The following is a 12,670-nucleotide window of genomic DNA, read 5'->3' as shown; positions in this document are numbered from 1 at the left end:
CGAAGGCAGACGCTTAACGACTGAGCCACCCAGGCGCCCCTAAAGTGACCTATTTAGACTTTATCCAAGGAGGACATGAAACTAAAGATCTAAAATTTTAGTTTCGGTCCTATCATTAACCTCCCCAGGATAAGTGACTTATTTTCCCAGTGTCTGAATTTCTTCATGTTTAACCTTGGGATGGTAACACCTGACTTGCCACTTAATGGAGGTGTTGAGAGAATAAAGCTAGATACTAGATACTTTTAAACAATATCCAGAGCTATATAAAAATATAAGTTGGCACTCTTGTTATTTTATATTCTATTTAATGTTAGGAGTCATAAGTCTTTTACTTCAGAGTAAAAACAGAAAAAAATGAACGAGGTTTTCTCTTCATTAGGCATAATTGGCCTAGCTGTCTGGATTTGGGATTCATTTTAGCAAATGACTGATAATGAGCAAGTAGGATGCTGGAGACCAAGTTAATAACACCCAAAATGCTTGTATTTAGTGCAGCCTCATTAAAGATGAGAAATTTAGAAAATGCGTGTGATTTTAGGTATGCCTTGAGAATGTATCTTTAACCATTAAGAACTTGACATAGCTTCCTACTTTGCTTCTGTTGCTTAGAGGGGTATTTAATTTCAGTAACCTGTTCAGTTCTGCTGATTTTAATTTGATGCGGTTTCTAACACTGACAGATTTTAGTTCCAGCTGACCTAAAGAGGCTCCCATGCCCCTAGTTCATATCCTCCACTTTCTGCCATGAGATCTTATCTTAGACTTTCTTACTATGGCCTGTGACGTGTTCACTTCTCTCTCCGGCTTCTCCTGGATTTTTTATTCTGTCTGTTAGTCAGTCTGAGACAGAGCAGCTGACTCAGACTTGACTCTCAATATTTAACTCAATAGCAGCCACTTTTGCCCTCATCTTGTGTGCTTCGGGCCCTTTTTAGGCCTTTATTTTACTTAGTTTTTGGTTAATTTTGAGCTTCATGACTATATCATATAGTCTATGAAGTCATGCTTCTTTTATTCAGTGTTGGATTTTTGAGATTCGTGCATGTAGTTGCATATAATAGTAGTTCACTCATTTCAATATTCTCTGTTATATAAATATAGTTTATTTATTCCTTTTCTGGTCAACACATTTTTTTCAAGATATTTTGTTGTTAGGAACAATACTGTATGAACATTTTTATACATATTTCCCACTGCACATACACTTTGAGGATTTTTCCTTTGGCATGTATTCCCAGGAATTACTAGATGACACCATGGTCAGATTTATAAACTAATGTCAAACTGCTTTCCAGAAAATTAGTTTTATATTTTACAAAGAAGTAAAATATGTATTATAACCCTCTTTATCTATCCTTCATTTCCCCATAGCTACTATAGTATGTCTTTCTCTCTTCACAGCCAACCTCTCAAAACAGTTGTCTATGCCCACCAGTGATTCTTACTCAGCTTTTACTCAGTACCCAGTCAATTGCTATCTAACTACTGTCCTTACCCCTCTGTGAACCTACCAAAGCCAGAGTCATGGGTAATGCAGTTGGAGTCATTTTCTTACTTGAATTCCTGACATTTGAATTCTCTGGTCTCTCCTTCTTGAAAGCTCCCCCCTCGAGTATTTCATAATTCCGCACTTATCCGACTTCTGTCTGAACCCCTATAAGCCCTGAAGGCTCTTTTGTGAATTCTTTTCTTCTCTCAATCTATCATTTAAAATGAATATTTCTGGACGGCCCTCTTCTCCTCCCCCCGGTACCCTCTCTCTGACTATGCAATCCTCAACCATCCTGTCTTCACTTGTTAAGTTGATGTCTCCCAAATCTGAATCTCCAGGGCACCTCTCCTTCTTTAGCTTGAGGCTTGTGGATCTAACATCCTATTCGACACCTCCATCCTAATTCAGTTTACGCACAAGCAAACATTCCTGACCATCACTTATCCCTGTACTTCCCACCCAACAGTTCTCCTCCCGCCATATTCCAAATCTCCCCTAGAAGTTTATGGAAGCACTGGCCACATGAATGACCAAGCCAGAATCTGGAGTGTCATTTTTGACTCTTTCCTCCCTTTTACCAATACATTCAATTAATCATCAAATCTTGTAGACTGTAACCTCAAAGACATCTCATACCTGTGAATAGCACAACCAGTATTCTCTTAGTCTAGAAAGGGACACAGGATCAGATGATAATCATTAACAAAATCATTTAAAAGAGAAAAAGCACAGTTTGAATAGCAAGACTGCTGGGCAAGGTCCAAATAAAGAACATAGTTGAGATCATGGTAAGTAACTGGAGATGTTTCAGATGGCCCAAGTGCTCACGGTAGAGAATCACACTACAGGATTCAGCCATCCAATCATAGAAAAACTACATATTAAAATGAGAAAATCCAGGTGCTGGCGAGACCATGTTAATGGAACCAAACTCACCTGTTGCGAATGAAGAACAAAGAATGTAAATCAATCAATGGTGAGAGACTTGGTTACCAGGAGAAACCGGTTCCTGAAAGCCTGGGGTTCCAGTGTCAGCTAAGGGGGGTCTCAATAGTAAATCACTTTGATTACTATGTGCCAGGCACTGTTCAGCACGGTCTTAAATCATTTACTCTTACGATATCAATTAAGCTTTATAAAAACTGCTTTGTGTAAATATAATTATTATTCCTATTTTACAGATGGAAAAAAACTGAGGCTTGGTAAGATAATTTTCTCCAGCCAAACATCTAATAAGTGGTGGAGGCAGGACTCAACCCCCACAGTCTGGTCTAAAGACTCTACTCTTCTATGAAAAAATGTTTTCTTTTACTACAGCTTTAGACATTACTTATACCTCTGTTTTGCATGTGGAAAAAACAATCCCAGAAGATCAAGCAGTTTGTATTTTATAGTTTAGTCAGTTCTAGAACTCAGATCTCCCAGTCTGGTGTTCATAATCTCAAAGCCCCATTATTCCCATAAAATGCATTCATGAAGGAATATATTTTGTCTTGTCTGAAGAGAAAACCAGAAATCTCAAAAGATTTCAGCTGCCATCTTTCTTAGAGCCAGTAGGCAGAAACAAAAGAAGCTCCCTTCCAGCTATCTGATGCCACGCTTTACAATAGGCCTGGCTTTTGTCTTTATGAAGACACAATACATTATTAGGGTCATCCTAGGTACACCGGGTCTCAGAAATGAGATTAGTTCCTCAGCCATGTGTCACACTTAAAAGGAAATCTAATTCACAATCTTGTTCTGTCCGACAAATATCTCCATTAACAAATCTTAATCATGTGGGTGGAAGAAGGGAGAGTGACTAAATTAAAGCTACTGAAATATAGAGCAGGTAGGAAATGTTGCAGTGCCACAGATATGAAGGCTTGGGATGGGGCCATTCCATTATCAGTGAAATACAACCTACAAAATGTAACATGATGAGACACAAACCCAGTGAGATCGTAGAGTCCTTGAGTGTCTGGTTGGTCCCAGGCTTTGGCTCAAAAATTCTGTATCCTGAGACATCTCTGTCCTATAACAAAACACTTCCTTCAGCCCCAAGTGACTTCTCCAGGTTTAGCTGCTCTAACCTGGACATCCCAAGCTGCTCTCAGTTGTCCCTACTTCTACATCTGATCCATGCTCTTACCTGCCTCTTTGGATTTAACACATTACTTTGACTTCAGCTCTGGTCCTCAGGTACTCAGATATTCAGACGACACCATCCAGTGTGACATTCACACAAACCTTGAACTGACTAGTAGCCAGAGGGCAACAGAACAGCATTTACAGACCACTGAAAAAGATTAAAATCAAGAATCCTATACCTGCCAGTAGGTTGACAAATGTTTGTAGTTTTATAAGAATTAGGATACCGCTCATTTCAAATATGAAAAAATTACTCCCCACCCAAATACTTAAGTAAAATAATCTGAGGTCTTGATCTAACACGCACCTCCCAGGAGAATATAGATTGGAAAGAAAAGAGTGGTACATAATGAAACTTGCACTATTACGTATGCATACATATATTATTAAATATAATATCTAAATAATGTAATATGTGTAATTTAAAATTTAAATGGATAAAGACCAGCTGTCTGGGAATTTAGCACTAAAGAGTCTGGGAACAGAAAAGACCAGTAATTGAGGCCTCTTGAAATAGATATAAAATCTCTGGCTAATTCTGATTTTACTATAGAAATATAATAGCATGAACTAATATCTGACAATTTTATATATTTTTAATGATTGAATTGATATAAAAGTCAATCAAATGGGATTTTACCATGTAATTTGAGGTTATTTTGAGTGTGGAATATTTGCAATAACCAAGAACATTAACTTTAAAAAAATCCCATAAAATCGGATAATATTGGAAAAATCATTTTATTTATTAATATTAGGATAACTAATATCAATTATAACAATATTAATATTAATATTAAATTATCTCATGTAATGAAAAGCTACAATAAACTAATTGGAAAGTGTCTTATGATTGCTAGCCCACGGTGATAGAAAAGTAAAACTCAGGGGCACCTGGGTGGCTCAGCTTGTTAAGCGTCTGCCTTAGGCTCAGGTCATGATCCCAGGGTCCTGGGATCACCTTTGTTGGGCTCCCTGCTCAGCGGGGAGTCTGCTTCTCCCTCTCCCTCAGCTCCTCCCTGCCCTGGTTGTACTCTCTCTCTCAAATAAATAAAATCTTTAAAAAAAAAAAGTAAAACTCAGTTCATTAGAATGGAAGAAAAAGACATACATATCCACCCTCTTACATATTTTAATTTTTTTTGTTATTAATAGCATCATTCAAATGGAGTTTTTAAAGAGTATATTGTTTAAGAAATGAGTTAATCTTGTACAGATATTGAAGTATTAATTATTAATGTTTAAGATATTAAGTGATTCTGGTTCTTGAAATTATTACCTTTACTTAGAACCTACTAAATGCAAACTTACAGAAGTAGCCAATTTTGAGACTGGCATATGTAAAAATAGAGATGGTTAATGTTCATGGTGTATTTAGTTTCATCTTTTATTTTGAAAGGTATTTATTTTAAAGAAGGCTTCTGTCTTGATAAGAGTCCATTACAATTAAAAATGTATTTACATTTACTACCAGGGGACAGGCACAAGAAACAGTAACAGCCTGTCATTTTAACAGATATTTTTACTTCAATGAATGGATAATTAACATTTTTTAGCAAGATTGTAATGTATATAAACCTAAAATTCCCCCATTACAAATACTCAGGAATACTAAATCAAATAAAACAAATGTGTAAGTGAAGGAAAGAGAGATCACCAGGTGACACAAAGAAGGAGCGGCAAATCAGCAGGATAATTATGTATATCAACATTGTGTGGGTGTTCATCAACAGGGGAGAGAAATGAAGAGCGGAATATGGATCTTGCATATCAGGAGCTTGTTTTTTATGCCCACGGAAAGGGGCTGGGGGATTTAGAATTAAGGCGTTCAGTGAAAAGAAGGACTAACAATCTTCCCACTATCAAGTGTATGGGGGAGCAACCATGAAGCTAATGACTTCCTAGCCTTTGCACCTCAGATCTCCAAGGAATCAAAACTGTGAGACTGTTATCTGTCCCATTTATAGTGTGCATATGACCTGAGGTCCCCTTCCCCTGCACACACACACAAGAAAGGGAACATAAAAACTGCTCCTGCATCAATGGTACACTTGGCTTCTTGGCAAAAGCAAATAAAAAAGTATTCAGAGGGAAGCTCCCATAATTCTGATCACAAAATGTTCTCACAGAATAAATTAAATAAAAATTTTAAAGAAAGCTCTCAAAGAAAAGATCACAATAAAAAAATCACAAGTCATAAAAGAAACAAAAGCAACGAGTTAACAGAAGCAATAAACAGGAGACTGAACCCCAATCCTTGAGATAATAGGCTGACAAATGCAACTTTTATATAACTGGATAAAAATAAATATATATGTAGCCATTTAAAACTCAATAAATTAAACACAACTGAAGAGAAAAAGAGGAAATATGTTAGCAAGGTTAACAGATAACAAGAATAGAAGAGAAAGCTCCATAGTCATCTGAAAGGGGTATACAGAGAGAACAGAAAGAATGGGAAAGCGATAGTACTCAGGTGATAAAAGGCTCAGATTCTCAAAACCCATGAGCGTTGTGAAGCTTCAGAAAAAAAAAAAAGGCTCAAAAAGTTTTGAACATGATAAATGAAATAAAATAAAATTAATAAAAATAAATTCCCAACCAAAGCACATCACAGTATACAGAAGATGAAAAGATTTTAGTAAGCAACCAGAGAGAAAACAGAGACACCAAATGAACCAAAATTAGGGTGAGATCACAATTCTCCACAGAAACAATATTGGCCTAAAGACAAAGACATAATACCTTCAAAGATACCATTCAAAAGTTAAGGAGAAAATAATGATTTATCAGGAGGACATTTCCCACTTATTCACAGTACTATGGAAGACTAAGACATATACTTAAGAAAGAGAAAAACTGAAATTGGATGGAAAAGATAATATGTTAAAACTTACAGGCAAAGAAATCATTAATACATAAATAAACTTATGAGTATAAAACAGGAGATGCAAAGAAAATATACAGTAACACGACAAATACATGAACAGCATGGTCAAAAGTAAAGCAAATAAGACACTCATTCAACAGGAGTGCAGGGCTATTTTTTATCTTTAGACTTTTTAAAAAATATTTATTTGAGAGAGAGAGCGCACATGAGTGGGGGGAGGGGCAGAGGAAGAGAGAGAGAGAGAGAGAAGCAGACTCCCCACTGAGTGCGGAGCCTGACACGGGCGATCCCACAACCCTGGGATCATGACCGGAGCTGAAATCAAGAGTCGGTTAATGAACTGACTGAGCCACCCAGGCACCCCTATCTTTAGACTTTTAAAAATCAGATTGTGCCTGTTAAATTTATAAGAATAACACTAAAAGAAGAGAAACAAATAACATCAAATCAGGAGATGGAGGTGGGGAAGGAATAAAGAAAATTGCATCAACCCCAAAATAGTACATGAAAGGAGGAAGAAGGAAATCAAAATATGAAAAAGCATGGTAAACAGAAAGCACAAAATAAGATGATACAAGCAAATTCAAATATATTAATAATCATGATACATATAAATGAACTAAAAAAATCACCATTTAAATGATGAAAAATTTCAAATGAGATATAAAAACAAAATTTAGCTATAGTTCATGTGCAAGAAATTACCCTAAAATGTGATGATACAGAAAGGTTGAAATGAAAGAATAAAAAGGTCACTCCAGAAAAATTATAAACCAAAATAAAATTGTTATACCTAAATTAATACCAAACACTTTATAGAAAATATATTATCAGGAATAAAAAGGAATAATTACAAGTGAGACAACTCACTGGAAAGATACAATAATCATGAACATACTGTATGCACATAAAACAAAGCTTAGAAAGACCAGAAGTCAATGAAATTACAAAGATAATTTTCCATATCCTTTGCCAACCATGAAAAAAAGTTTTAGTTCAGTAATCTTAAAAATTGATAGGTAAAGCATTTTAAAAATTTCTGATAATTAATATGATGTGGTACTGGTACAGGAGTAGATAGAAGAAGAGTGGAACCATGAAGAGCCTTCATTTAGAACCATATATACATACGTAGAAGTATAATGACAAGTTGCCGGGAAAATAATGGGCCATTCAGTAAGTTATAATCTATGGGGAAAATGATTTTAGTTGCCAACCACAGAATCCTCTCTGAGTATTTTATTTTATTTTTAAAGATTTTATTTATTTGACAGAGAGAGACACAGCAAGAGAGGGAACACAAGCAAGGGGAGTGGGAGAGGGAGAAGCAGGCCTCCTGCTGAGTAGGGAGCCCGATGTGGGACTCGATCCCAGGACCCCAGGATCATGACCTGAGCCGAAGGCAGACGCTTGACGACTGAGCCACCCAGGCGCCCCCCTGTCTGAGTATTTTAAACAGAAAAGAATTTTATAAAAGAATATTGTATAGCTCAGAGCCTCACTTGAAAGTCAGACATCCTGGCTCTGAAGTGTGCAGCCAAGAAAAATGGCAGTCCTACCACAGGGACTTCTCTAAAGGAAACTCCATTGCTACTGCAGCTTGGCCTCAGTAACATTCAGTACCAGATGCCAGAATTCCACCAACTTGGCTTTGAAGAAAAACAAACAGTTCTATCATCATGCTTGCCAGAATATTATTATACCAGTTCCACTGGGCAGATCTGCCACCTCATCTGCCTACTTCCAAATCCAAGTTTCATGCATGTCTATCTGATTGGCAGAATCTAGATTCCATGCCTGTGTTCTAGTTATCAAGAAGTCTGGCTTTTATCTTGAGAAGATAAAACAAAGTGGGAAATTGCCTAAATACAAAAATGGTTTTTAAAAAATTGTGGGATAACAAAAATCATGTAATTCTATGCAGGCCTACTGGTCATCAACATGCACCATTGCTCCATATGTAAACTTCAAAAATAAAATAGTAGACTCTACCCTAATATAATAAAATCCTTCCTCTAAAAAAAGAAAACACTAGAACCCTCTCCCCTCATATGCTCATCATTCATAGATGTTAAATACAGAATGGAGACCAGACTTGGAAATTCCCTGAGCAAGAAAACCATGTAAGTGGAACTTAATTTAACTCATTCTGCAAAACAAATGAAACTCAGGATATTTCTTGTAAATGTCTCTGATAATCATACAAGAAAACTAAGTCATCTTCCTAAAAATGGTATAAGATTACCATTTTTACCATTTTTAACCAATCCCCTGCAATCTGGAAACCCCCATTGTAATAATCAATCATTGTAAAGGTTAAACAACATCCTCATTTTCACTTTATAAGCCTTCTTGTAATATCATACCTTTGAGATTCATATCAGTCTTTAAATTTAAAAGCTCCCAGTCCATGAACTGTTCTTATATGTACCATGAACTCTTACTAAATACTATTTATTGATTTTGGTGGTTTTAAATGTCCTATTTCTGCATTTTTGACACAATATTCTCCAATTCTAGGATCTCTGAGTGTCGTAGTTATCTATTGTTGTGTAACAGATCACTTTCAAAACTTAGTGGCTTAGAACATCAAACATCTATTAATGTGTAGTTTCTGTGTGTCTGAAATCTAGGCAGCTTAGCTGGAAACCCCCGACTCAAGGTCCTTCATGTGGTGACAGTTATCCTGTTGGCTGGGGCTGCCCTGCAGTCTCATCTGGAGGCTTAAGGGGACAGTCTGCTTCCAAAGTCACCAGTGTAGTTTTTGGCAGAGTTTTAGTTCCTTACATCTTTGGATTGAGGGCCTGAGTTCCTCACTGGCTGTTAGCCTTGGGCAATTCTTCGCCATGTGATCCCCTCCATAGGGAAGATCAGAGTACAACAGCTAGCTTCCCTCAGGGCAAGCAAACAAGAGAACAAGAGTAAGCACCCTAGGTGGAAGCTACAGTTTTTTATAATCTAATATTGAAAGAGACATCCTATTACTTTTGTATTATTTGTTCCTTAAGAACTAGGTTCAGTCTCTACTCAAGGAGGAGGAGTTTCACAAGGGCATGAATACCATGGTGGGGTAGGGAAGATCATTGTGGGCCATCTTAGGGATGCCTACTACATTTCCTTCCACATCTAGTCAAAATTTTATCCTGACATTTTATAACCTATGAACTAAACTATAATATTAAACATCAACAATATTCCCAATATAAGATACAATAGCAATAGGAAAAGACAGAAATGATTTTGTGTGGAATAGCATGATGTGACTATAGCGTTTAGGAGTCTATGGATTGTGTTGCTTTGATAACTATGGTGGGTAGGAGAAACAAATCCAAATGTAGAATAATTGTCCATTTCAGTTGGAATTAATCACTTCCCCTCCATATTAAATGTGCTATAATCAATCTGCCAGGTGATGCCTCACCAGTTATATATTGAACTGGGGGAAATGCTCTCATTCTTGTCTTTGTTCCTCTGTATGTCATATATCTTTCTTTCCTCTGGCTGCCTTTAAGATTGTCTCTGTGCCATTTATTTGGAGCAATTTGATTATGATGTATTTTTCTGTAGTTTTCTTTATCCTTGGGATGTGTTTTGGGGGTTTTGTTTTTGTGGGGGAAGGGGGTGTTGAGTTCTTTGAGGGTTTTTTGTTTTTGTTTTTTCTTTTCTTTTGTTTTGTTTGATCTGTGATTTGTCCTCTGCAGAAGTTTGCCCATCATTTCTTCAGATATTTTTTCTCCTTATTCCCTTGCTCAAGGACTCCAATTACACATATATTAGACCTCTTAAAGTTGTTCCACAGCTCACTTGCTCTGTTTTATGGTGGGTTTTTTTGCTTATTTGTTTGTTTTACTTTGTTTTGGTTTTAATCCTAATTTCTCTGTGTGTTTCATTTTGGATAGTCTCTATTGCTGTCTTCATTTCACTAATCTTTTCTTCAATGTCTAATTTGTCATTAATCCCATCCAATGTACTTTTCATCTCACATACTGTTGTTTTCATCTAAGTCTGATTTGAATCGTTTTTTATATCTACCATGTTTCTACTTAGCTTTTTTAAACATCTGTAATACAGTTGTAATACCTGCTTTAATATCTTTACCTGATAATCCTAACTTCTGTGTCAGTTTATGATTAGTTTTGATTGACTGATTTTTATCCTCATTTGGTTCTTATTTTCCTATTTCTTTGCATGCCTTTTTTACTTGATTGTGAATTTTACATTGTTAGGTGCTGGTTATTTTTATATTCCTATAAATATTCTTGAAGTGTGTTCTGGGATGCAGTTATTTGGAAATAGGTTGATCTGTTTCCTATTTATTTTTAAGATTTGTTAAGCATGACAAGAGTAGGCCGAGTCTAGAGCTAATTATTCACCAATACTGAGCAAGACCCTGTTTACTCTATCCAATGTCCTATAAATCATGAGGTTATCTGATCTGGCCAGTGAGGACAGTTGCTGCTATCAGCACTCTGTAAGTGCTGGCCACTATAACCTCTAATCATTTCAGGTCCTATCCTTTCCCAGGTCTTGGGTAGTTTCATCACATGTATGAGCTGATCAGAACTCAGCTGAATACTCAAGGGGAAGCTTCTGCAGATCTCTGGTATTCTGTCTCTGTGCAGAAATCTTCTCTAGTATTCTGTACTGTGAATTCTTTCTGTCTGAGTGTCCTCAAACATTCAACTTCCCCTTCAATTCAGTGATTTACTGGGTTCAGCCCAGGTGCCCCCTTCCTATGCCGTTGCCTGGAAACTCTGTCAACATAGTAAGCTCAAGCAATGGGTAGGGCTCACTTTCTTTGTTTCCCAGTACTTGGGGAGGATTGTCCATTACCTAATAGCCCATGTCTTGAAAACCATTGTTTCATATATTTTGTCAGTTTTTTTATTGCTTCAGGCAGGAGGGTAATTCCAGTCCCTGCTACTCCATTTGCTCAGAAGAAGTGCCCTTCAGACTATGACCTTTAAAGGCAATGGATTTCTTGCTCATTTTTACCTAAGTTTGTATAGCTAAGAAGGAAGGCAATTCCAGGTAGATAAATTGATTAGTTGTATTTCTTCCTCCTTCATGAGCAGAGTGATTCCTTTTTCCAGGCAAGCCATAGGTAAAGTGAGCATGAGTGAATGTTGCCTTGTTACTGCCTCTAACATCTTTCTTTAGCACCTCTGTTCCTCACAGTAAGAGGTCAGCATACACATTCTGCACTGGGATCAATCAGGATCCCCATTATGGGGGCCACTATAACCAATTTCACGTGCTTGAAAACTTTTCCAAACTCTTCCACAGGTGATCTATTTAGGTCTTCTTGCTTCAAGTCTCTAAGTTAATAAACTGAAAGTAACTCTATGTTGATGAATTGATGGATTAATATAGAATTGCCTTTTAATAAATGAGCCTTCTGTGGAGTCTTAACTAACAAAAGCGATAAACTCTGAGGAGAAAATTTCAGGTATTGCAGCAGACTATTTGGATATATTAGGCTAGTTAGAGTAGGATGAAGATAGTCTGTAGTTCCAAGGGCTAGAACCACGTATGTGATACCTTCCCAATTTGGGGTTTATCAAATTCAACCTCTTTATTATCAAGTTCTGCCTTTCTGATTCTAAAATATAATATAATATATAACATAATATATTATTTTATTTCTTAATTACCTCCTACTTATTCAGGCTACATTCCAGAAATTCATTTTACTTGTCCTGTGACCTATGAATGTTAATACAACGTGATACAATTTGAATTTTTGGAATTCCAGAAGCATACAAATATTACACAATGAACTAATCTATCAACCTAAGTTTACTTTGAGCATTTTCTGATATTTATGAACTTTTATTCATAAATGTCTAATACTCTAAGAAGAAAATTAATAGAATTCAAAGTAGTTTTCCTTTTACCCTTGAACCAGAGAAAATGATTGACATGCTTAAATAATCGAATCAAATTTTAATTATTTTTGATGACCATATGGCTTTTCTTTAAAATACAGATATAAACAAAATATTTATCAAATTATAATGCAAAAAAATGAGAGCTGTATCAGTGATTTCTTTATAAGGCCATATGGTGCATTAAGAGGTCATCCAAGGTGCAAAAATTCTCACCAAAATACTAGCCAATAGGATCCAACAGTACATTAAAAGGATTATTCACCA

Source organism: Leptonychotes weddellii, chromosome 6, assembly GCF_054177405.1.
Source record: "Leptonychotes weddellii isolate Sample4059 chromosome 6, ASM5417740v2, whole genome shotgun sequence".
Taxonomy (NCBI): domain Eukaryota; kingdom Metazoa; phylum Chordata; class Mammalia; order Carnivora; family Phocidae; genus Leptonychotes; species Leptonychotes weddellii.
This window is presented reverse-complemented; position numbering follows the sequence as displayed.